The sequence below is a fragment of the Anas acuta genome, chromosome 6 (assembly GCF_963932015.1).
Source record: "Anas acuta chromosome 6, bAnaAcu1.1, whole genome shotgun sequence".
Taxonomy (NCBI): Eukaryota; Metazoa; Chordata; class Aves; order Anseriformes; family Anatidae; genus Anas; species Anas acuta.
Genome location: NC_088984.1, coordinates 33,113,762 through 33,140,132, shown reverse-complemented (window position 1 = coordinate 33,140,132; position 26,371 = coordinate 33,113,762). Strand labels below are relative to the sequence as shown.

Below are 26,371 nucleotides of genomic sequence, written 5' to 3'. Positions count from 1 at the left end.
TGTTGCTGAATATTTAATGTAAAGTATAATGTAATTTGACTAGATAATTATCTGGTGGAAAGTGGTGAATGCCACGTTGTTTTTTCTGTGTTTATTTTTCATCATCTTTGATGACTTGTTTAAAGGAGAGCTGCAGCTGAATGACTAACTTCCAAGATTCACCTTCTCTCTCTGCAGCCTGCTGCTGAAAAGAGGCTGCTGAAGTACTGCATTGGAGCTAGAGGCACTGATTTCTCCACAGCACATGGAATATTCTGAGCCTTTCTCTGGTCAGTTTTATCACCCTGAACTCCAGGATCATTTGTAGACAGCATGAAGCCTATTTATTGTGCACGGTGTCTTTCCACTGAGACCTCTCTTCCATGACACTCATCACAGCGCTTATTTCCCACAAAAATATAGGCTGTCCTTTCTTTTTTTTTTTTTAATAGCGTAAGCTCAAAATAAGCTGAGCTTGTGGGGGGAGCTCCTCTGGGGTCTTTGTATGGCTGTGTGGGCCTCCAAAGGCAGGCACTGAAGAGGACAGCAGGGAAAGGCACTGCTGTGGCCCTGCGTATGCAGGTACACTGTCCTTGACAGTCTTCACTCCTGACAGTCTGGAAGAATGACTGCCTGCAGCAAATGTTTCCTCTGGAAGCATCTCCTCCGGATGGATATACATCACTGACGGTGAGCAGCCAGAGGGAATCATGATGGCTTTGTCCTCTTGGCATGATTCTGCTCCCTTTGCGTGCCACTGATTTATAGATGAAATGCTAGAACAGGGAAGAGGCAGCGATGGGAAGTCCTCCCAGATAACTTGAGGAGGGCCAAGGAAAAAGGACTGGAAGGGAATGTCTGCAGCCTTAATTTACTCAGATCTTTACAGGGAAAAAAAGCACGATGTATAAATACGTTTAAAAAAATTCTGCACAGAATAATTTGGCACCCTCAAGTCCCTTTATTGACCTTGACGTGGGAATGAAACACAACAGAAGCAGTAGTTGTTGAGGGATTGCCATCTTGAGATGGCAGTCAAAGAAACAGGTATGGCAGTGAGGCCTGTGCTTTCCTCAGCCTGTGCCCTGACCACCCTGTCGAAGAGAGCTGAGGCCCAAATTACAGAGCTGAAATGTCGCAGATCTCCTGCTCGGGTCTGTGAAGAAAGAGTGCTCAGCGCTTCTGAAAATGATGCTTGAAATGATGCATGATTCATGGTACCTGGAATTAGTGAAGCTTTGGAAAAAATAGACAGGGGACTTGCTCAGACTGCTGCAGAAGAATCAGACAGAACTGAAGTCACAGTTTAAGGGTTTTGCACTGTTGTATGGGCTGAAATTAGTACATATTCTGGGCACCCAAATGTGAAGAATAGGCATATTTATCTTTAATGGAACAAAATACACTACCTTTTTCTGAACCTTTCCACAGATTAATACTTATAGTGGGAATTGCTGGTTAAGGTTCTGTCAGACTGGCTTTTGCACATTCATTAACGATAGAAAAACAACAAAGAAAGCTGATTTGTTAAGGAAATGGAAAAGCTAATAGAGCCCTATTCCACTCTTTGATCTCCAGCAAAGGGAACGGAAAGCAGGGGGCACTGACTGCAAGGTGAGGTGATGGTGTCTCCTACATTCACCAGAGGAGCAGGGCTGCTTTGAGGGGCATCCTGAGGGGCAGAGGAGGAGGTGCAACGAGTTTGGGAAGCGGGTGAGTGATGAGGGGGTACCTTGTGCCGCCGAGCTCTGTGCGGGGGGCGGCTGGGGGCTCTGCCACCACACGGTCTGCCAGCCAGCGCTGCGGGTGCTGAGGCACATCTCCGTACCCCTCTCACCGAGCCGCCTCCGGGAAGGGAAGAAGGGAAAGGAAAGCTGCTGGAGCATCACTGCGAGCCCCCGAGGTGCTTCGAGGTGCGGGACCTTCGGGGCCGTCTCGTCCCGCGGCGGGGGCGCTGCCTCAGGGGCGGCCCCGCCATTTCGCGCAGCGCCCGGGCCCCTCCGCAATGCAGGGGCCGCTGCGGGCGGCGGGCGAGGGGCGGGGCGGGGCGGGCAGCGAGGGGCCGGCCCCGCCGCCACCACCACCACCTCCAGCACCTCCAGCACCACCTCCGCCACCGCCGGGGGGCCCTGAGGGAGCGGGGCCGGGGCCGGGAACGGGGCTGGGGCAGGGGCCGGGGCGGAGCGGGGGGCGGGCCGCGGGGCTTCGCGGCCCGGCGACAGCCCCGAGAGCGGCGGGGCGGGCTGAGGCGGCGGCGCCTCCTCTCTCAGCCCCTCGGCGTCCCAGTGCCGGCGGCCGCTGTGGCGCTCAGGTAAGGGGCCGTTGGGGACCGTTGGGGACCGTTAGGGGCCGTTGGGGGCCGTTGGGGGCGCGGGGCAGGCGCTGACAGGACGCGGAGTTGGCGCCCCCGCAGCCCCGCTTGAGGGAAGCGGGGGGTGCCCGGTGCCCCTAACGCGCCTTTTAACCCTCGTAGGAGGGTTGCCCGTGGGGTTTCGAGCATCTCCAGAGCGAAAAAGCCGGGGAAGGACGGAGCCTGGCGTCCCCTCCCGCCCGCCCTAAGCCCCTCTGAGGGGATCTGCGAGGCTGAACAAAGGAGGCTGAGGCAAGGAGGGGGGGAGCGAGGTGTGTGTGTGTGGGGAGGGGGCGATTTCCCCCTTGCAATTTGCAGCGGGGAAGCAAGCAGACAGAAGAATAATGCCCTGCGTTGACTGGCTTTGCCACAGAGAGGAGGCAGCCGTGTGTTGGGGGGGGTGACCGCGAACAAAGCCTTTTTCTGTGAGGAGAAAACGCTGCGGAGCGCGCCCCGCTCGAGGTGCCGCAGGTACGGGGAGTGTCGGCGGGGTGGGCTCCGCAAATACAGCCTGCTCGCCCCAATTTGTCGCCTATCGTGTCTGAGACGCTAATTGCCACCTGCCGCTTGGATAAGACGTGCTTTGTGAAGCAGCTTTGGGAAAGAAGGGGGTGTGCCGCATGCCGGCAGAGCTGCTTTTGGGGTTTGAGATACGGACGGAACGCATTTCCCTATGCTAAGCTGCAACTTTCAGGTTTCCTCTGAATAAAGATATTCTCTGCGTTTCATGTAGGCTTCTTCCTGATATAAAATAGCAGGCTTTCACACAGGAGTGGTCATTAACATAAAACCCTGCATTAGAAGGCGAGGTATACATGCATATTCTGTAAGCCTTACTTATTCCAGGCTTCTGTCAGCCCTTTCCGCGATCCGTCAAGCCTTTGTGGCTGCGTCAAGGAACCTTTCTCCGTCCTTTCTCGAATAAATCGTTTGCTGTCCAGCATCTGTGCTGCTCCCGGTGCAGCAAACCTGCCCCTTTTGTTTTGACAGGTTCCTCCTCCCAAGGGCGAAGCGCGTATCCTTTCTGTTCTGCCTCTCCCCCTTCCTCCGCAAACCTTTGTTTTCTCCTTGTGAAAGAGCCCGTTTCTTTCCACCCGTGCTGGTTTAGACTTGCGGGGATGTCTAGACGTGAGATGTCAGAACCGATGCACCCAAGAAGAGGTTCAGCTGCAGGATGTATTTGTTTTCTATAGCTTCTCTCCCTTCCCACCCTGCTGGATGACGTGATTACAGCATCTCAGCCCTTGCTGAGAAGCGAGGGAGAATGTGCTGAGAGAGCATTACCTAGTGAAATTGCCCCTGCCATTACTTCACAGATCACGAAGGAGTGAATCACTAACAAAGAAAACGGGCATCTCCCCTGTGTGTGGCAGAAACTCCCTTCAGTTAGCACAGAGGCAGTCCTGTTCAGTCTGGATAGGTGTCTATTTCTGCTGTGAATGTTTCCAAAACATAAGACATATGGCAAACCTCAAACTCGCCACTGTATCACCTAGGTTTAGGAACCCCCGATTTCCTCACTGCACATTTTATTTCTCCTGTTTGCAAAACGATGCGCTTGGCGGTGGGCAGGACCCCAAACTAGATGCAGTACCAAGTCTCACGGCACTCAGGCCCCAACCCTGTGGAGCTTTCAGATGAGCTACACCAGCACACTGCACCCCTTTGGCTCAGTGAGAGCATCCACAGAGCACAAATAAAGCACACGAGCGAGCCCTCCTGCAGCAGGGCTCCGGGAAGAAAGGTGATTTCAGCAGTCAGGTGCAGTAGTGCAAGTTCCTTCTTTTAATCTCCTTTTGTACCAAGGGACAGGGTTTGGTTAACAACACTTTGCACTTTGTTGCACCTGTATTGCAGCTTGCCTTTGGTGTTTGAGAGAAGCCAGAGGGCTGGCACTTTGGATGTGGAGGGCAGTTCATTGAGCCTATAACACAGTTTGTTACGTAAAGCAGCATCTGAACCCTGGATTTAGGGATCTGATGTAATTTTTATGGCATGTTATGTCAGTGCCCGCTTAGCTGAGCTCTTTAAATATATTCTGACAATAACAAAAATAGTCGTCATTTAGTGACTGACCCCTGAAGTCTGGTGCCTGGGCATGAGTGATCACAGTAGTCCCTAAATTAATTGCTGCAGTCTGGGTTAAGAATTCCCTTTATGCTCGTCGTTTTTTCGGAAGTGTGCCTTTCTTTCAGCCTGCGTCATGCTGCTTTCTGTATGAGTTAGTGTTTGCTAAGCCATATACCTGGCTTCATGAGAGGAAACGTTTGCTCTGCGTACTGACACCAAAGCCGTTCCTGGCCCCGTTCTTGGTGAGCAGTTGGCTGAGCTGTGGAAAGTGCTAGAAATATCTAAACACAGAAATGGATGGGTGAGGCCCACTGCACGCTCTGCTGGACTGTTTCAGCAGTCACCCTCAAATGTGGCATTTCACATACACATGTTAGTGATGGGTTTGTTTTTTTTTTTAAAGGGGTGAGAAGGAGAAGTCAAAAAGACTTGCGAGGACTGTATGATAATGGCTTTCAAAAAGCTGCCTTTTTATTGCTACAAGCTCTGCAAACTTGGAAGGTCCTGAGAGAACTTGTACTGCAGCTGCAGCATCTGTCAGATCTGCAATCTGATATGCCGCGATAAGACAAGTGGCAGCTAGCTTCAGGGAGGAAAAACTAAAAGGAAAGCTCTGATAGCAGTACTGCTTTATAACCTGTGGGATGCTCCAACACCCTGAGTGCAGACCTCTTTTTCCCTACAGTACCAGGTACTGGCAGTGACAGAAATTTGGATAACTGTGATATGCTGGGGCCTCAGGACTAGGTGACTTCCCAAGGTACCTCCTGAACCGAATTAGCTGGCGAGCTGGGTGTTACATTTGTGTGCTGCTTTAAACTCCATGTGTGTACTTGATTAGGGAATAAAATGATGTGTGTGTTCATATGTACAATTGTTCCCTAGGACTCCAAGATGCTTGCTTTGGTCCATCTGGATTTATTCAGTTGTTTAAACATATCCTTAAGTGCTCTTGAAAGTGAGCCGTAAGCATGCTTTGAAGTAAAGCATGTTTTTAGCTGTTCTGCTGAAAAGAGAGAGTCTAAATTCAGGGTACATGGGCTCAGTTGTGGAAAACCCCTGGTGATGTTTGGTGGTGCTGAGGACCTCTGGAGATAGCACAGAAGTGAGCGATGTTCCTTGAAATGACTGGATTGCTTATCCTTCCCCAAACACATGCTGAGGGACAGTGTGGGTTTCCTTTTCTTTTTGCTTCATGCTTATTAACAGTGCTTCTGTAGTGTATTTTAGCACCTAAGAAAACAAACAAATGAAAAAAAAAAAAAAAGACTGATTTCCACAGGGTGGAGCTGATTTAGAGGGACACTGATGGAAACAAAGGTGGTTTCTTAAGCCATCTGCCTCAGCAGAGGAAAAAGCTTTTCTTTCGGGGGTAGATTTAATCACTGGTTATGCCGCTAAGCTGTAGGAGAGTGTTTCAGAAGGACATTCAATGTGGCATTTGTAATTGCTTTCTAGGTGTTAGAAGAAGCCTGATGCATCCAGGGGGTTAATTTGGGTTGCTGTGGCCACATGGGTTAACAGTGCTAAGCAGATTTGAGGTCTTGATTGACCCATTTTACTTTAATTGTTTGCCGCTTTATTAGGGAGAAAGATGAGCTAATGCAGTTGCTCCTTATGGTTTTACACTCACCAGTGTTTTTCCCTACAGCAGATGAAACTTAGCTTTGCTCTTTTGTCTTGATTGGGGAGGTGGGGCCTGTCACAATCATTCAAAATGCTAACGAGGCAGCAGTGCCAGTGTGGGTGTTTGTATGCAATATCCAGTGTCTTTGTTAGGGGGCTAATTCAAAAGGAGTTGTGGTGAAAATAGGAGACTTTGGCAACCTTGGTAATGTAAAGATTTACCAAATCTTTGTTTCCTCTAATCAGTGAGGTAGGTCAGCACTGGTCGAGTCATGACCAAAATTATGGTACATGGTTTCTCTTCTAACGCTTCGAAACGTGTTGGTTTTCTAATTTTCTGTGGTGTAGTAAGTATTTGTTTATTTTAGCACATGATGTCTGTCTTCCAGACAAAATACGCTTGTGTATTTGTATGAGGAAGACGCTGACCCTGTTATTACCAGGGGTGTCAGGTAGAGAAAATCAGTCTAACTGCATTGACTTCATTGAACCCGCACCTGACTTGCACCATCTGGAAGGAGCTAATTCCCTTTTCAGCTCTGTCTCCTTGTTACCGAAAATGTGGGATACTCCTCCACTCGAGGGGAATAATCTGTTTATACCTGGGAATTCGTGGGTTGTGGATCTGTAGGTTGAATTTAGCTCTTCTGGTGAATTCTCCTTCATTTGCAATTGATGCTTCTGGATGCAGGGAGCTGAGGAATATTCCTTGCCTCCTGTTGGTCGAGGCCCACTGGGAAGAATTAGGAGGAGATTCCTGACAGTAGCACTGCCTCGCCCTAATGCAGTTAGATCTCAGCAGCTTCCAGTGAGTTGAGTCTATGAAAACTTGCTAGTCTGTTGGTGAAACATGTCATTGCTACCCCTGAGGGAGGTTTAAATCAAATTTCCAGTATCTGTTTGCAAAATTAGCTGTATTTAATGCGTACGCAACCTCTGGATAAACAATATTAAAAAAAAACAACAACACAGTAGGCCAATCATGTCAGCTAACTTGGCAGCATTTAATTACAAGGCCTATTGATTCAATCAGCCCTATGTTTTCACTTTATTTTCTGGACAGAATGATAGGAGCTGGTTTCTGGTTTAAAACTGGAGGCTGTCAGCTCTGTTTTGAGGACCATGCATTATCGGGTAGAGCGGCCGCCTCACCCCCTGAAACTTGCCTCTTTTCCTGAGCTTCTGATCTCGGGTGCAGTTTGGATGAACAAGGTGATAAAACGCCACAAAACATGAACGTAGGGCAGGGATATTACAGAAGCTCAGAGCAGAGGTAGCTTTGTGCTTTGAAACTTCTGGCCCCAGGCCAAACTTGATCCTGAGATGAACAGCAGAAGTGCTGAAGACCTTCAGAAGTGACCTGGGTGCTGTACGGCTAGGCCAGAAACCCAGACCTGCTGCCTGGGAGAGCAGATCTGTGTTGCTCGGCCTCCTCCCTGCACAACTCAACTGCAGCCTTGTCCAGGCTTTGTCCGAAGGAAGCCCAGCTGCCTTTGAGCTGGAGCTCAGTCTCTTTTTTTCCTCCCCTCATGTTCTGTGGAAGCTATTTGCGATCAGTTGCTAAGCCCATGCAGGCAATTGCAAGGTGCTGTGCCTTGAGAGTAAGGCCCCCATAACCTCGGGGAGGCTCAACCTGACTCACTTGTCCCCTGGCTGACTGGGGGACAAAGAGAACCCCCAGCCTCCAAAAGCCCCTGCCCCGTTCTTTCATCTGCTTCCACGTGGTCAGGTAAGATGTGTTTGGGTACCCGCTCCTGCTCTGGCCATGTGGGATCACTCAGAAAGCAGGGCTGCTCCCTTTGTTTGAGCTACTGGGACTGGAGCTTGATCAACAGCAGCTGTACGTGTGCAGTCATCGTGCCTCTCACTGAGGGATCCCTGTTTGCCGGGGCCTGGCATGCTTTTCAGGTGTCTCAGGCTGCTGCTCAGGGGTTGTATCGCAGGGTGTGGTGGGCAGGCTGCTGCTGCTCCTGTTTGCAGCAAGCCTGTGTTCACACAGTTAGGCATTTGCCTGCTTCGCTTGAGTCATGCTGAGCTCAATACCAGCTTTTATTTCCCCCAGCAATTAGAAATCATTCAAGAAGGCTGAGGAAAACATCCAGGGGCTTCGAGAGGAGAGGCACAGGTGTGTAGCTGAAAGGTTTGTGAGGGAATGGGGTAGTACAGCTCGCTCCTCAAGGGCTGCTCAGTAATTCACATCCCACCCTGCGTGGGGTGGTCCAGAGCTGAAGCTGGGTGTGCCAGTCCCGTGCTGCTTCCTGGCCCCCCCAGTTACCCTGCTGTCCCTTCCCTGCACCTGTATTCCCAAACCCGTGGAAGACAGCTACGAGACTAGGAGGGAGAGTTATTTTCCAGCTGAATGGACAGAAGCAGAAGGTGTAACTGCTCGCAGGTGCGGAGAGAGATTTCTGCATGGATCGAGTAAGCTCCTCCAGGCTTGGATCAGAGCTGCTCTCAGTTTGCAGTGGTACGAGGAGGGCAGAGTTTGGCCCTCAGGATGCTCTGTCAGGGTGTTCAGGATATGCTGGGGAGCTGGGCTCTGCCTGCCAGGGAGTCCAGAACAGGCCTGGTGGAGAGGCTTGGCGTGTCAGGAAGGAAAGTGACAAGCTAGGTGTTTTTGTCCCTAGCGCCTCCCCCTTCTTTCTCCTGTGATTGATTAGATGCCCCATTAAAAAAATTTCCTCTGGGAAAATGATGGAGAAACACATAAACCAGGAGGAAGGAAACGGAATATTTCTTCTGGTTTGGAGGGAGAAAATATACATATTTTGTGGAATGGTAAAGGGAAAGTTGGCAGACACACACGAGAGTAATTAAAAAAAAAAAAAAAAAAGGAAGAAGAAAACCAAACAACCCTCTTTCTGTGGGGGGAGCAGTTAATAACATGATTCATTCCAAAGAGCGAGGGATGGAGCAGGGTAAATAAGGGCTTTCAGGCCGTGGTGTTCCGCAAAGTGAAGCTTTTCAGGGTACAGAGAGCTGCTTGTGTTTTTGAATTAGACGTAGCAAAATATTGAATGTAAGCATTTCATGTTCCCCAGTGCTATCTGTTAGAGCAGCTAATAAATCTATGGCTGAGATGCTGAGTGCGAGGCATTTGATAATGTGACAATATCTATAATTTAACAGGCTGCCAGAATTAGCAGCAGTGATTTATAGCTAATATTTACAATCCTTCAGTTAGATCACTTAAATGGCATGCTACTAGTGTCGCTTAAAATGGTGTCAGTACTTGGATTGCAACACGTAAACTAAAAAAATATTAAAAGTGTATTTCAGTGTGAAGAATGGAGAACTTCTTTTCATGGAATGCATGGGGGAAAAGAATACCTGCAGTCAAGCTGCATTTGCTTGCAGTTACCTCTAGTACAACGCTATTTCTGTTGGTGTGAAAGCTGGTTTCAGGCAGGTTTTTTGTCATCCGATGCTAGCAGTAAATGGAATTAATAATATGTTGCAGAGCTTTCATGTATTAATGGCTGCCATCACCCTCGAGTTAAGAGCACACCTGATCACCTTTACAGCAGCTCTATTACACTGATCCTGCGCGTGCCTGGGTGGCTGCGTGTGTTTGTTTGGATGTCTGGGGATTTGATCCGCGTGTGACCTGGCTGGAGGGGCCAGCCCTGCCCAGGATTATCACTGGCAGGAGGCAGGCAGGCTGCTCTGCTCAGCCACCTCTGCAGCCCTCGTGTCTGTTTTGCCCTCTTCTGGGTGAGGGATGACTCGTGCAGGTGCCACCCGTGTTGCTTGATGTGTAATCACGGTGCTTTTCAGCTCTCTGGTTTGGCTGGACTAAGTCATCCTGGAATCCCAGATTGGGAACTCAAATTAAGGCACTGCCAGCCAAGGAGCGCCTGCGGGAGCGATGCTGTGCCCAAAGCCTGGGGAGGTCGGCAGCCCCGAACCGCATCAGTGCTAGCCAAGGGGCTGAGCGCGGTGTTCCCAGGTCTGTGCACTGCCTGCTGGCGAGGTATCGGTCTGTTGCTCCTAACTTTTGGAGCGTGTTGGTTCCAGGGCTGCTTAGGTCAGTCACAAAATCTTGCTGTGAAATCCTGCTGTGAACTTGACCCTGCTTGTTGCCCTGTAGCACCAGTGGATGCGTACGCTACTGACGAGAGAGTGGCCTTTGTAACTGACTGCTGCAAGAGGCTGACAGCAGCACTTTGCTTGGCGTGGAGTGAGTACCTTCCTGTTTTGACAGGTCGATTTGATTTGCTAATCCTGAGCCAGCAGATGGAAATACTGATGACTGTGACAGGGCCGATGCTTCTTTTTTGGGTGGGGTTGCACCTTCTGTTTGCTTCAGGTGCTGGGACAGCATCGTGGTGGTGGTAGTACTTCGAGTAAGTTACTTGTTTACACTTCGAATTAAGTGTTTTAGGACTAAATTTGTTTTACAGTCTATTACAAGCAGGCAGAGGGAATAAGGATTTGGGAAATAATATTGGGCAAACCCAATGGTTTCCATACCTCAGGGTATGGAGCTACAGTTAGTGCAGAGCTGGTGTGATGGGTCATTTGCCCGAAATACCTTCCTGCTCAGCACCAGGCGATGGGTTTGCCCCTCTTGCCCTGCCATTCTCACACGAATTTCAGTTTTGAAGTTCCAGTCTTTTGGGGGAGATCTGAGACAGTTTTGTTTCTAATTTGTTTTATATCTCACAGCAAGACTTTTCTGAAGAAGGTGGGGTTTTCTTTTACATTTTAAGCTAGTGCAAGATCAGCATCGGTGGCATTGCCTACCCAGTGTGCGATGGGTAAGTGATCTGCTGCTGTCCTGGAGTGGGCAGGAGGATTTTATGATGCATTTTGTGCTTCCAGTGGAGCCACCGCTTTAGATAAATACCAAACCATGGCATGCATCGTGTAGTCACCTGTCTGCACTTCCCTTGGAGAACTGCTACTTGAGATGCAGTGTGGTTTTTCTCTCTCTCGTCTGGCAGTGTTTTGGCAGTTTTGCCTCACGTGCCTAAGGGAGAGGAAAGGTGAGTGAAAGACTAGCTTTCTTCTGGCGGGGGAGTGATCTATGCATGTATTTAAAAGGCAAAAAGCGAAGTCTGATGCATACATTACATTTTTCTTTGAAAAACTTGGTGTGGAGACTAGTTTCAGCTGTAGCTGTTGGGTTTATTTTCCGAGTTGATGCAACAGTAGGAACAGAATTTGCCTGTCCAGGACTTCTGGACAGACTTGTACAATAGATACAAAGAAGCAGCTGTCTCCACATGCTCCCCTCTTCTCCCCATCCAAACACCATCCAAATACAACTTTCTTTTGGGCTCTGTTCCCCTCGCGTGTTTGCAGTTGGAAAGCCTGGCATACCTACTGCCTGCTCCGCTGCCCTTACCTGCAGGCAAGGCATGATCTCGATGGAAGCGTCGTCCTCCTGCATTAGTAAACAAGCCCTGCCCCACGCTGTGTCACCAAACAGATGAGTAGCTCCCCGAAGAATGTCTTGAGGCTTGCGAAAATAATTTTTGTACAGAAAGTTTCTGCTATAAAAGAGATTAAAATATGCAAATAGTCAAATGACCGAGCAAGTGTGCCTCAAGACTAAAGGTGCTGTGTCTGTAGTCACTTGTTAATATTGCCCTTTCCATGCTGGATTTGCTTCACAGCTGAGTTTGAAAATGCTTCAAAACTGGCAGTGGAGCCGAGCTATTTCCCCTTGTAGTGCCGCTCTGGTTGCCTTTATGTGTGTCTGTCTCTCCGATTGTTGCTTTTCAGTTCAGTCGCTCGGTTTACATTGAAACAGCTCTGGGCAGAGCTCCGCATAAATAAGCCCATGATTAAAAAAAGTGGGTTCACTTCCCAAGTAAGTAGATGAAACTATGGAAGAAGAACCTGTGATATTTCCCCCACTGGACTCTGTTTTGAGATGTGGCGTTGCTCCTCCAGTAACTGCTGTTTTTTTTTTTATCCTGAGGACAGCTGGAGCATCGAGGCTGACTCTCTGCAGCTCCCCAGCCCTGCGTCCCTTTCTGTGTGCTGGAAGCAGTCCGCAGGCCTTTTCTCTTTGCTGTAGCAAAATTCAGGAGATGCTCTGTGCCCCCCAAACATCAGCGCAGCAGCAGGGTCCCCTCTGGCCTGTCAGCCAGTGGGAACCAGGAGCAGCCTCCCCTCTGGGCAGCCTGGGACGAGGTCTCTTGGCAGCCCGGGCTTATCTCAGCTGAGCCTTGGGGGTCCTGCCCTGCCTGCTCCCACGGCACCTAGTCCTCGCCTGACCCTGTGGGAAGGCAGCTGGGGAAGTGGAGCCAGGGCAGCCCCAGCACTGTGCAAAAAGGGCTTGCTCCCTGCCAGCCCGCTGCTCAAAAATGCTGCAGGGCCCTGGCGTTTGTGTTCGGGAGCTGGAAGGCTTTGCTTGTCCGAAAGACAGGGACTTCGGGGAAGTTGATGCCCCTTTTTGAAAGTAAAAGCCGGGATCTACCCTCCCTGCATAGGCTGTTTTGCTCCTTGAAAGATGTCAAACTACACCTGCTGACAAGCTCGTCCCGTGCTTTTTCAGTCACCTCTTTACACGAATAGTTCTGTTAGTTCTCAAACACTGCCCCATTTTTTTAATTAATTTGTTTTTGGTTTTAAGTGAAGGGCAGAAGATGCGGGGCTACCCTGGAAATGTACTTGGCTCCCTTCCTGCTGATGGGCAGAAATATACTCGGTGCCGTCTTTTGCTGGTAGTCACAGGGAGGCGTGTGTGGTAAAAAGCAGCCCTTCCAGGCTTTCTGCTGCAGGCAGAAAAGCAACCTGCTTGCAAGAAAGCCCTTGCTTGTGTCTTTAATGGAGGAGTGTCCCGAGGTGGAAATTGCCTGCCTTAGAATTAGAGGAGGGATGTATGCTACAAGGAAAAGCTAAGCCAGGAAACACCTGGCAGCCAGATGGCCCCTAGCGCGCTGCGTCGTGCCCACACCTTCATTAGGGATTACCCTGGCTGTCTCCGGGTAATAGATTTAGAAGTCTGGGGTCACTGAGAATTAGAAAATTGTGGCCGGTTGCAATTAAACCGAAGTTATTTTTAGAGGACAAAGAGCCGAGCTGGGAGCTGACTTAGAGCTACTTGAAATGTTCGGGCTTGTGTGGTGTTCTGCAGGTGCCCGACAAAAGAGCCCACAAGAGCTTTGGTGGGGCACAAAGCAGCCCGGGGTGGTGGCAGGTGGGCTGGGGACAGCGATGTGGAGCTGGTATTATTCTGCTGCCCCGGGGCAGCTGGCTTTGGGGCTTGCTGAATAGTTCCATGAGCAGCACAGAAGGGCTGCAGGCTGCTCAGGCCATTAGAGGGGCAGGACTGTGTGTTTGCACTGTGATTTACAGAAGCCTCCCTCGGTGTCTTACACTCCTGTTTGGTCTGTATTGTGTTTTGTATTTCCCCTTCGGCGTGCCTGCAATTCGGAAAGGGCAAACTCGTGTCGTTTTGTTTCAGTTGTGCTAACACACCTCTCCTGTGCCCTCCTCCAGCCCCCGTACGTGCCTGCCCACGCGGGCAGGTAGAAGAGGCACGGCAGGACTGGGATGTGTGGGTGGGTTTTGGCTGCCTCACTGCAGTGCTGGAAGATGGAAGCCGTGTCTGGGACTCTGTGGCCCTCGTCTTTGGGCTCTGGCTGGGGCTGATGGAGCCCGTCCCTGTGCGGAAAGGGCTCTAGGTAGGTTGTGGGCACAAGAAGCCAGGCAAAAACTTTGGTAGTCCTGTGGCTGTGCGAGATGTCATTGCCTTCCTTACAGATGCTTTGGAGCATCTGCAGGAAGCTCGAGTGTTGTTCATTGCTTCCGTTCTCGTGCCGCCGATGGAGTAACAAGAGTATTGCTGGCATTTGTCCATTGTATTCCCTGAGCATCTTCTTTGCAGACAATAGATCTTGTCTCTTCCATTTTAAAACTTGCTCAGCACAACTCGAAAGCATTTACCATTCAAATACCACTTCAGTTAGCTGTTGCTGCTTATATTGCAGCGTGTTGTGAATTTCCTGCCGTGAGTTCTGAGTGATGTGACTCAAAATCCACGTTTTGAATATAGTTTCAGTTCTCAGGTTTCTACCAGTGGGGTTGGTGCTGCAGCTGAGATTGCTGTTAAAGACAAGGTAACTTGCATTACGCAATGGAAGTGTTGAGTATATTTTTTTAAAGATGAGCCAGTAACACCCTACCACATGATACGGTGTGGCCACGTGAATATGGAACAACTCTGTCATGAAAGGGTGGATCAAGTCGTCCAGTAAGTCTTTTCTTTTTCTAATCTCTGTGAATCTGGAAGACTATATGGCATTTCTTATTTTAGCCATGGGACAGGAAAAATAAATCTCAGTTCTTGAAAGCTACTGCCCCAGGTTAGACAATCTTTACATTAACAGTTTGTTATCCAGAGAGGTTCGAATATCCTTATTTTTTTTTTTTTTTGGTTTGTTTGTTTGTTTTTTGTGGATTGATTCTGTCTTCAACCTGTATAAAGTCCCACAGCAGCATCTTGGAAAGAAGAACAGGGAGAATGTGCCCAGAGGATTTACTGTGCTGCTGTTGTTTTTCTCCAGAGAGGAGCGCAGCTGTTTTGAAGCTGAAATAAAAATGTAAATTATGAGAGAGGCATAATTAGGGCACTTCCTTGAGACAGTGTCTCATGCAGGCAGCTTCAGCCCTTGGAGGGTGTGTGTTTTTTAATAGCAAAGAGATGTTGGAGCAGTAATGAAGGAGGAGGCGAGGAGCAGCTGCATGCTGTGATGGTGCTCCCTGGCTCGGGGAAGTTGTGACAAAGAGCAGAGAGCTGGTGCTTTTACCCCACCAGATCTGCTGGTAATATGAGTAAACCTGGTGAAGACTTTGAATGTGAATTACTGCTCCGCTAACACTGATCCTAACAACAAGCAGAAGCTGCTGGTATGCGTCCTGTGCCATACAGCTTGTATGGGATTTGTGGAATCAAAATGGGGACTTGAAAGAGCAAACCTCAAGCTAGTCCTCTAAGGGGCATACTTTGCAGAGACATAGGAAGCAGAAAACCAGGCACAATAATGTGGTTTTGGTCAGGGGGTTTTGAGCTAATTGTGGGGCAGGAAGCCTGAGCATGTACACGTATGAAGTGGTGGGGAGAGTGGGAGCTGAGCTGTGGCTGGAATGGGCCTGGAGGAGCAGGCTGGGATTGTTCCCAGCTGGAAGCTGTCTGCAGTGTTTGTCACTTTTCTCTATTAGGTTTTTGGCACCTGCTTTCACACTATCGGGAGTGCTGCAAGTCTGTGTAGAGGTGCTTAAAGCTCTGTGTGTGTCTGACAACTTTGGGATATCAGCCTGATAGGTGTGCAGCTCCCTTTCCTTGTTTCTGTACATTTCCCCCCTATAAATCCTGTGATGTAATTATGTATGGGATGGTAATGGTAGAATAGTTTCAAGACTCCAAACTTGTACCCATTAGTAGTAGTAACTCAAGTTTTTATAATAGTACTTTGCCTAGGGTATGCAGTGAAGTACTTTACCTTATTGAGGTAAGTTTGGTATAGACATTCCTGATCTAAAGAGATCTTAAATGGTCTGAGTTTTATTGCTAGGGCCAGCCTACAGTTTCAAAATGGGGAGAGACCCTTTTCAGCCTGGCTTCTTAACAGTGCTGTGAAGTGGTGGTGTGTTTGATGTAAAAATGTTCTTGTACACCAATGTTTAACTTTGAAGGCTAAGAGGCATGGATAATGTTAGAGCAGTATTTTAAAACAGCATTTTTTTTTCACGTTATCTAGCTTAACACATTAAACCGCTTTAAACACTGATGAAGAAAATAAAGCAGATTTTTTTTTTTCCATTCTAAAAAGGCTGTTGTTTAATTTTGGTTTTGCCATTTAGATTTCTATGGTGACAATTGGTAAAGCCGTGCTGCTTGTCAGATGGAGAAGTGCATGTTCGTAAAATGTCATTTAAGATAACTGGAAAATGCCTGGCTGGGCTAATGCTGTCACTTATTGATAAATATGTCATTTATCTAAGCACTTGATACTTTCTGTGATCTGCTGGAGTCATATAAAGGGCTCCTTTAAATCTTGTATATTCAGAATTTCTTTTTTTATTATTTTGGGGATGAGACTGGTATATAGGGAACTTTCCACAAGAGCCTAATCCTGAATCTGACAGAATTTGGTAGGAATGACTGCATTTCTGTCAAAGTTTTAAGTTAACACCTGTCCCTTATTAGAGAATTATCCCTGTTCCCCAATGCCATCTGTTAGTTACCAAAAATTCTGCAGAAAGATTTTTTTTTTCCTTCTAGAGTGCTGAGGGCGTCAGGATTTCTTTCAGAGCTGAGCTGCGTCCCTCTGAAGTTCCCCACGGCTTTCCCGTGCTGCTCAGTGTAGGTGCCTTTTATTAATTCTCAGCCAACTTCCCATTTTACAGCCTCGTTCTTGCAAGCATGTGCCTACATAACCACTGGGCTGAATGGAACTTGGTATCCACATACACTGGGGTCGAACACTCGGACAGTGCTAAACAGAAGTGCCAGCAATAGGGCCGTTACCGCCCATACGTGAGGGCTGTCACCTGGGCAGTTTCCAAGTGAAACACCTTTCACCTGCAGTCATCAGTGCTGCTTCAAGCAGTGTGCTGCTGAGGCATGTGCATGACTAACTGCGTCCCGCCTTCCCATGCTACGCCAATAGCTCTTCCACGTCCAGAAGGACCATAAATAGGAAACTTTTCCTATGACAGTAATGACTCCTGGAATCACTTAGTGCTGTACCAAAGGGAATAAGTTGTTGGAGAGAAAATACTTGGGTAATCTGTCGAACGTGGTATGTAAAAATGTGTATGTAGTCTGTCCCGTGGAAAACTCTGAGATACAAAGGATAGCATCTGTGTTGAAATACGAACATTCATCTGGTAACCATCTTGATAACCCACTGACAAGAAAACAGCTGTTAACTCATCTCACTTGTTTCCTGTTTTGCCCCAAATTGCCATGCTGACACCTGGGTGACTGTAGTTATTGGTAATTACGCCCCTTGCTCCTGTCCCTCAGTGGCATGGTAGCATTTTTGGTTCTACAAGCTGTAACTCTGAGGACCTTAGTAGGCAGAAAGAGGTTTTGTTTGTTGCTCCGAGAGGGGGAAGGCCCCGTGGTCTGTTCCCTCTGCACTGGAGGAAGCGCTGCGGTTGTAAGGTGCTTGGCAAGCACTGCACTCATCTGAAGGAAGGCAGCTGCTGTGGACTTCAGCGAGGGCCCTGGCATTTTTGCATGAATCCAACTGGAGCGAAGGGCTAAAGGGTGGCAAAGCGATGATATGTGATCTGGGCTGTGTTAGATTCAGTGGAAAGAGCTGTGAATTGTTAAAGAGCGTCTTGCATTGAAAAAGCTTCTGAGGGCAGACTGTTGTGGAATAAGAATCCTCACCAATGGGGCATTTATTATCTGGGGCCCTCAGAAGAAATCAAGTGTGCTTTACTTTTGGTTGGTAAAGTCAGTACTGCACCTATTTTTTAACCTGCTCATAGCTCGTTTGTTTCTCCACAAACCCGGGGGAAGGACAATAAAGACTTGAATGAGGTTGTTAGAGATTTGCAGTTTTTTTTTTTCCTGTCTTTACTATTTCCAATAGATTCAACGAATAAATTTGCTATAGTTTTCTAGAATGCCCTATGAGCAGCATATAGACCTTGCTAAAGATGTTGTCTTAATTGTTGATGTCTGGGATTTATGATGAGATTCCCAGTTGCTGCATGTAACTTGGGGCAGTGACTTTTGGGGAGCAGGAGGGAGGTCTCCCACCTGTTTGGGCCATGAATGTAAGTGCATATGTAAAGGTAAGCGTTTGTATTGCTTTCCTGTACACTGAAGTAGCAGGGAGAGATCAGCTTGTGCTAGTTGAGCCTAACCACATTGTTTTAAAGAGAGCTGGTATTTCTAATTACTCTTGCTGTATGTAGCGTGCTGCAGACTTGATGGTACAACAGTTGGGACCAGACGGTAGAGTCTGGATAGCTTGTTATGAGTGTGACAGCTATTTTCCAGTAAAATAGCTAGCAGGCTTTATGGATCATGATGTGTCAGTGGAGGGTCACCTGCTCAAATGCTGCCAAACCAGGCTGCTGTTTGGGTATAAGTGAAATCTGCCCCAATTACTTGTTGGCCATTAATTAATCTCCAGTTTACTGCATTAGAATTTAATTTTGGCATTTGCTTATGAAAGCCAAAATAAGTTTCTGGTGGTGTGTTGTTTTTTTTTTTTTTTTACACTGGCTGTTTGAAGCCCTAGTCCTCTAGCAAAAGCCAGGCTATCTGTGGCTAATCAATGCAGGCATGTGAGGTCTCGGTGACTTCACTAGGGGTGAGGAGGAGTCTGCTTGTAGGCTATGTTGCAGGATTAGCAACTAAAGCATGATTATGTGCTTAACAGCGTGATTATTCCCTTTGTTGCCCTTCGGACAGTGCATACCCTGCTGTGGCATTGTCCTTAGACCTTTCAGGCCTTTGGGGTAAAACTTACCTGTTCTTATGAACTTACCTGTTCCCACTCCCCTGCTCCTGGCTTCCTGCATTACTTCCGAGGCAGAAGGAGGCTGCCTTCTTCTGGGCAAATGGCACTTGGCATCTTCTCTGTCGTGCAGGGATCTCTGGGTCATCTTGTTGCCTTCTTTACAGTTTTTGAGCTGAGGAGTGTTGCTCTAAGCATAGGATCTTAAAGCCCTAATGCTGCTCCCAGTGGCGCTGCCGATAGCACCGTTCACTGCCCAGGTGACCGTACTGACCTCCTGATTCATAAACTTTCATCAATGCACATCAGAAACTTGAATCCCACGAGCCAGCTCCAATCAGCAGCTGAATTGGGGCCAGACTCATTAGGGGAACCAACAAGTCTCTCTTTGAGCGCAGGGCACACAGAGGAGAAAAGGGCAGGTCTTAAATCAGTGTATGGTTTGATTGTTTTTATTTTCCCAGAGGCCCTGCAGCAATGTAATGCAGGTTTTTCAGCGCTGACATCACAAAATGCTGGGACATGCTGCCAAGTTCATGTGGGTGGAGAAGAAAGGTGGTGTTCTCAATTCTTACAAACACTTGCACTTCTGTTCTCAAGGAAGAAAAAAGGAACAAACTTTCCTGATGATTCTCGGAGAATGTAAATGCCACATGAGCATGTTGGCTAAAGGCAGAAATGGCATTTCCTCTGACTTCACTGCTCAATTGTCTTGTCCTAGTTATGTAAGTTGTGTTCTGTCAACTGGAGCATGTGTATAGAAAACCAGTTGGAGAACTCGGCGAGTCATTTATCACCTCCTCACAGTTTCCAGCAGAATTACTCATACTCGTGATTGCACTGAGAAGAGCGTTCAGGTATTCTGTGTCACAGGATTCAAGTTGCATCCCTTCTCTGCTAAACTGAATATTTTTTGTTACGATCTCTTGCATTTAGGCTGCAAAACTTGAAAATTAGCATGAGCATCTATCATTTTCTTTAAGAAAGCAATTCAAAAGCTTTTTGTAATCGCATCACTTCTTGATAGAGGGAGAATTGTTGGGCTAAAATCATTCTTGATGAAACTTCAGTTCTCTTAGTAGATGAGAAATTAATCTTCACACTTAACGTTTACATCTGCTACAGACTGCAGCATGGGAGGGATGTTTGTCACCAGTTTGCACGCATCATTTGCTTTAGAACAGTATGCTGACGAGCCTGATAGACTGTTTTCTTTATTGTAACCAAATCTGAAGGTGCTTTTCATTCAGACCTCCTTACGGAAATGAATTATGATGCTTATGTAAGCGATATGCAGGTGAGCTCCTTAAAAGAGCACGGACAGTCACTTTGTGACTACCTGAGAGTGCCCTGCACAGCCTGAAGGTGGAGGCACTCCTCAGGGGCTACTCATTCGGGTAGGAGCACAGCAGAAGAGGTTTAGGGCTGTCTGGCTTGCTCTCCTTTTGTCTGTCGTGAAGCACTTGCACTTTTGCTGTGCTGATACGAGGTGGTCTTTTAAAGATGCTTTGTAGTTTTTCTTAATCTTGTTGTCAAGTGCACTCTGTAAAATGAGTGTTTGGCTGTTGCGGAGCTCTGAGATGCTGCAGGGCTTGGGCGATGTTACATGAAGTAACGATGGCAAACGGAGTTCCTGGCAAGCAAAGGAAGGGGCTGAGGGAAGAAGAAAAACAAAAAACCTCCAGCCTGAAGTGGAAAAGAGGGCACGTTGTTTACTATAGCTAAATATGTGTGAATCTAGAAGGTTCTCCTGCAGTGGGGAGATAAATTGTTGAGATAGATCTGTTGCAGTGGGGAGATAAATTGTGTAGTGGCTTCAGCAGAGTGAAATATGAACGGAAGGACACGTTTGGCTTTGCCTCTTTTTGCAGGCCCACCCTGAGCGTGCTCGCAGTTGGGAGCTGTTAGCCATAGAGCTGTTCATCACAGCAACAAAACCAGCTTGTTCTGCTAATCACTGGCACCAGTACTGGACTGCTAAATCTTGTTTGCTGTAATTGGCCTAGTGGTGCTTTGGAGTCAGTGGGGCAAAAAACATACTCGAGATTTGTCCTGGGATCTTCCTTGCAGGCCACAGGTCTTAGAACATGAACTCTCAAGTTCCTGTAGATGAAACGCCAGGGAGATTGGTCTCGGAGTCCCGTGGGGATTGTGGAATGCCAAATGAACTCCTCGTAATTTACTTAATCCAAGTGTGTGTGTATTTTTTCAGAAGACATTCTCTAGTGAGAACACTTTGTGAAGCAGCTAGTGGAAGCGAGGTACAGCTGGGGCTCCCGGCTGCCTTCTGGGAGCGGCAAGCTCCTTCTGCAGGACGTGCGGGTATGTAACGGCCTCGCATCCGACCTCCTGCAGGGGCAGCTAGGCCAGAAATCTCAGCACTCAGTAGGGAGGGGAAAAAATGATTATCTTCAAATTCTCCCTGAAGTCCTGGCAGGCAATAACTTCTTAATATGACACAAATATGTCCGTGGGTCAGAATAACTGTGTTGATACAGTGCCTTGTAGAAAATGTGCTTTGCTCCCAGTTCCCAGCATTCTCCTTGCTCTTTCTCTATTTTATTTTTGTATGCACAGTCCCAGTAAATCACAAGGCAGCGTGCACACAGCTCCCCGGGGCTTGCTGCTGTGTGCTTGGCGTCCCCTTGTATGTAATGCCCAGGAGAAGGCTTCCCAGATGAGGAGCTCCCTGCCCGGGTGGGTGGCTGCAGGGGGCTGCGTGGGGTGGACACCTGGCTAAATCCCTGTGTCTCCAGCAGCCTCTGAGATGTCCCAGGGGACCTGAGGCCCTCTGCTGGAGGGGAAGCAGAGTACCTGCGTGGTGGTATGGCTGTGGGTGGCATGAGACCAGAGGAGATGAAGGCCTTTAGGTCTTGAACAGGGGGCGACAGCGTGTCTCCAAAAACTGTCACCATTTCAGCTCATGAAAGCAGAAAAGAGCCCTAGTGGCCATAGGCACCTTCTTCATTTTAATAGGGAGAGCATGTGTGAGCTTTTTGCTCAATTAACTTTTCCTAATGCTCTGTAAATTTGCCTTCAGTGCATTTGCATTGTGTTCAGATTATCTAATCAGCGTCCAATGCCTCCTTTTATTTTCTCCCCCATTTCTCATCTGCACTATCATGATGCAAGTCAGTGCTCTACAGCAGTAGGTTTTGCGGTTTGAGGAGACGAGCTCTGTTTAGTGCAAGTTGATTTAGTGCCTAAAAATAGAAAAGCCCTGGCTTGTCTCCTGGATCAGGTGGTTATAGTGGTGAAAACCACCTGTCACGGGAGGTTTTTGTTTGCTCCTGGGGAAGTAAGTATTCTTCTGACGGAGGAGAGTATGCAACTTCAGGAAAATGGCAATTGGAGCTACGTTAGCATCTGATGTCAACTGAAAAATGTATCGAGTGTGCTTAGAAATTACAGAACTATTTTTCTGCAGTGAAGACTGACTGTATCATGAAGACCTTCCGTATTTTTAGGGATTATAGGATAATAATAACTCTGCAGTTAAAATTATTTAGGGTTGGAAGCTGGCTTCAGATATATTCTCCTGAGAGTACATTTCTTTAACCACATCATAAAAAAAAAAAAAGTTATATTTAGAGTGAGATTAAAAAAATTCCTAGCAGTCTGTCATCTGGGGCTGGATCTCTGTGATGAGAACTGCGAACTTAAAAGGAGAAATGCAATTTTGTAGAAATCTTGCTTTTTGTGTAGAACTTCTTAAAGTTCATTGGTGATTTCTGGGGCTAGGGTTTATTTACGGTGTTGCAACTTGATGTACTTGCAAATAGTCCCGATGTGCACAGGGTTGAGCTGATACTGGGAGTTCTGGGAGGTGCCAGGGTGGGGGTAAGTCCTGCATGCACCCACCTGCCTCGCCAGGGACACATACACGCTTCAGGCTCTGTCCCTGCATGCCACTGGCTTCTTAGTCACACAGGCACTCTGTGACCGCGTCCGTTTGTGGATGCAGGTCCTGATCTGCACAGCAGAATCTTTCTGCTTCCATTCAAGTCCCTGGAAGAGGAGCGGTTGCTGTGCGAAGCTGTGCCTTCACGGTGAGTCTGTGGGGGACGGCCCTCCCTTCTCCTGCGTCTCGAGGAGAAATGTCTGGCACAAAACCGGAGTGATCTCCAAGAAGTCATTCCAGCCTGCTTTGCAGTAATTCTCTCTTTAAGTCCAAGTGTTTTGTTTGGCAAACCAGCAGTAGTGTCAGGCATGTTGAGTGCAGTTTCCTGAAGGAAAAACAAATGCCTCCCTTTAATATGGAGAGTTAATTGGTGGTTTTGTTTCGAAAAGAAATGGTTACGTGTTTCTGAAAGCTGGATGGAAAGTCCTGGAAGCACAGGAGCTGCACTAGTGAATGTGCAGCATGAGTGCAACGTTGGAGATGCTGTCCTGCTGTGCACAGACAGGCCTGGGGATGCTGCCCTGGGATGTGGAGGTGCCGAAACAACTCCCTGTAAATAACACATCTTGGTGGTTCTTTTGCTGCTTGAATCATTCTGGCATTGTTCATCTAGCCCCGAAGATGGAGATGTAACGTTTAAGGAATTAGCACGTTTTTTGATCAATAACTTAACAAATTACTGGGGAGCAAGTCACCCCTTTCCATTTGAGATATGTGACCATTCAGTCCTCGGCCCTTCCAGGGCCCTGCACTCACCAGGGTTACGTGTTTGAGGTGGCAGCCAAGGGCAATCTCTACTGACATAAATCAGTGGTGCCTCACAGCTTGAAGGGTCGTGTAGCTCCTCCTGGCAGGCTGGGGATGCGTGCTAGCCTCTGTCCCCTCTCGTGTAGCTAGGCCTTCTCTGCACTGAGACTTGACTTGCCCTTACACAGCAGATGCTTGCTGGCAGCAACTGAGTGCTTCACCTTTTTTTAAGAGGACTGCAGTCACTTAAAAAGTGAGGGATCAGAGACGGTTGAAAAAGTTGAGGGATCATCTTCCAGGCTTTTGGTTAGCTGAGAGCATCACGTGCCACTAGAGCATCCTCCTTAGCCACAGAAACGCTGTTGCTGCACAGAGACTCACGTTGGTTTCCAGGACTTGGTGAGGGTTTTGCCTTTCACTCGGGCTCAACTTTGAGTTGCTTAGGGAAGTTCCATTAGGCTGTTTTTTTTTTTTTTCTTGGTAGGAATTTCCAAAACAGGATATTCTGTTCCAGGAGCAGAGGTTTGCCAGAAACGATGCAGAACAGATACCCTAACTTACTTCACTGATTTTTGTGAACTTCACTCTTCTGTTTCTGTAAAAAGCAGAATTTTAGTGCTTTCCTGTCTTATTTATGTGCATTGTTTTTAGCTGGAGCATACAACCCACCCTTCAGGCAGGTCATCTGTAGAATCACAGCTGAGTCTGGGAGCTCACATCTGGAATATTCTGTTGAATTTCAGGTTCCCCAGCATAGGAAGGACATCGATATGCACTGGAATGAGTCCAGTGGAGGGCTGCTAGGGTGATTAAGGAGATAATGAGGTATGAGGAGAGACATGCCTTTCTTCTGCCTTGAAGAGAGGAGCCTAGAGGGGACTATTATTGCTGCCTTCTGTGTGAAGACCGGAGCCTCACGAATGGAAACTGGTGCCAAAGATCAGATGTGCTGAGGGCAGCTGGCTGCGGGGTGGCTGCAGCCATCAGCCAGAGTTCTGGCATTGACTGAGTGCAACAGAGAGAGCACCGCAGGCGTTCACACCTCGCTCTGGCCCACTTCACTCGCTGCTGATGTTCTTTCTTGGGGAAACACCAGGGGATGTGCAGAACGAGCAGTGCAGCTTTCCGTAACATGAGGAATTGTCCTTTCCTGTCCCTGCATGCAGTACCCAGTTCCTAAGAGGGACTCCTCTGTGGGATGTGCTTGGGCTGGAAACGTCCAGTTGAGGTGGCAGGGAAGAAGCTGTGGTGGTGTTGTGAAGAGAGAGGGCAGACAGGCCAAGTGGGTCAGCAGGAGATAGTAGCACAGATGGGAAGAGGCAGCTTCTGTCTCTGGCACCTACAGTGGAGCTGCTGAACAACCACAGGGGCTGTACACAAACGATGACCAAAATAGCAGTTTCTGCACTGCAGCCATTCCCTGGCAGCAGCACATGTCTGCCACGCAGAGGTCACTTTTGTTCTCCTCTGGCCAGTCTGTGGGTGACAAATGCTTTTACCAAGATAAAGCTGCTGGCTGTTGCAGCAGCTTGTGCCAAGATTAAATCTCTTCTGCCTGGTTAAGGTTGGCTTCTGGAGGTAGGACATGAGAAGGGCTGGAGAAAAAAGCAGCAAGCAGCACTGGCTCCAGGTGTGTGTGATGGTTGGACTCTCAGATTTCTTTCTTTAAAAGTTGAGAACATCTTTCAGGAGCCCCTAGCAAGTTGAGAGAAGCAGCATGCTTTGTTTGTGGATAATATCAGGTGGTTGAGGTGTATTGCTTTGGTTCTGGTCTCTCAATCCTTGTGCGTGAGTACGGCTGGGCTCTGCCAGGTCTGAGCAAACGAGCATGGCAGGTGGGCATCTAACCATGGTGTTAGTGTGCCCTGACAGAGCAGGGATCTTTCTGACCCCTGCAGCTTTATCTGGCGGGTTCTGATGGGACAGAATTAGCAAGTTCTCTGGGAGTAAAACCTGTTGTTTCTGCTGTCCCACTGTTATTGCTGCGCAAAAAAAATGTTGATGTGTCCTTTGCAGTTGTGCTTGAATAGATGGATCGCACACGCAGAAATAAACATTGCGGCAGCAAAGGAAGACCAGCCAAACCAACAACAAGCAAAGGAACAAAACAGCTCTGTCTGGCTGGAGATGCTTAATTAGTTCTCCCGTGTGGTCTGCTTTTCATCCTGCTAACGCTGCTTGGGTTAGGATTAAAAATAAATACATCGGTATTTCCAAAGCATGTAGTATCTGGGTATTGTCCCTTTGGGGAAGGGGGGCTGCTCTTTAAACGAGCAACTCTCCAGAACAGAAGGCCTTATAAAATTTATGATGCAACACACAACTCTGTGAGGTCCTTATTTCATCTGTGGCTCCATGACATGTTTGGTATAAAGTAAGAATGGACTGAGAGCATTTTATTTTAACGCTTGGTAAGTTGTTGCATCCTGTTGACTTTTTCTTAGCAGGGTGGTAAGTTCGTTTCCACCAATGATAATCGTATTATGATTTAAAAAGCAAGTTTACTGCAGACAGTAAAAGTGGTCTTCTGTGAATGGTTTAAAAAAAAAAAAAACTTACATTACACAGTTAATGTTTTAAAATAGCAAGAACCAAGTATACCACTGCTGCCACTGCAAAGCTGGAGGTGCTTCTTACCTATTTAAAAATGAGTATTGAGGACTGACTGCATTATAGGCTTCTTCCCCCATGCTGCGTAATGGGCTGAAAATACTTGGCAGGTTTTTTTACAGGTGTGCCTTACAGAGCTATTGATTGCCTGGACCTGAAATCCTTTGGGTTATTACTGTTACCTTAATTACAAGGCGTGTGTCTAGACAGACAGTCTTCTGCTGACAAATATATTTGTAGATTTTATATTCTTGGCGAAGATTGATAGGGCTGTGCCAGATGTGCATCAAGACAGTGAGAAGATTTATTTTCCAAGGACATAACGAGTTTCCTTTGGGCCTCTGGTATTTGGAGCCATAATCCGTGAAGCCACTTCTGAATTGGGCTTAAGGGCGTAACTGTTACTGCGAAGGAGGCAGTAATACAGCTCCTGGGAGAGAAGCCGAACAACAAATTGACGATTGTTAATCAATACGTCTCTTCCCTTCCTAAACAGAGTGGAAAACAGAGCAGTGTCTGTCAAATGAGTATAGAAATTATTGTTAATCCTTCTGAAGGGCCTTCTGGTGGTAATGAAATCACAGTTTTCATTAAACAGCGTACACAGTTGAGAAGAAACAAACATACGTGTCCAGATGAGAAGCCGTG

General features: G+C 47.8%; 1 protein-coding gene across 27 annotated transcripts in view; it reads left to right on the top strand.

Annotated features, from left to right (window-relative positions):
• The first annotated feature begins 2,152 nt into the window (after window positions 1-2,152).
• Window positions 2,153-26,371, top strand: part of MAP2 (microtubule associated protein 2) — a 172,861-nt gene continuing 148,642 nt past the window's right edge. For 23 of the 27 annotated variants that reach the window (XM_068686420.1, XM_068686406.1, XM_068686408.1 and 20 more), the window contains exon 1: window positions 2,153-2,290. The gene's annotated coding sequence lies outside the window, so the exon portion shown is untranslated. Of the gene's footprint in view, window positions 2,291-16,265; window positions 16,347-26,371 lie in introns of all 27 variants that reach the window. The other 4 variants (XM_068686407.1, XM_068686409.1, XM_068686399.1 and 1 more) reach the window with 2 other exon arrangements.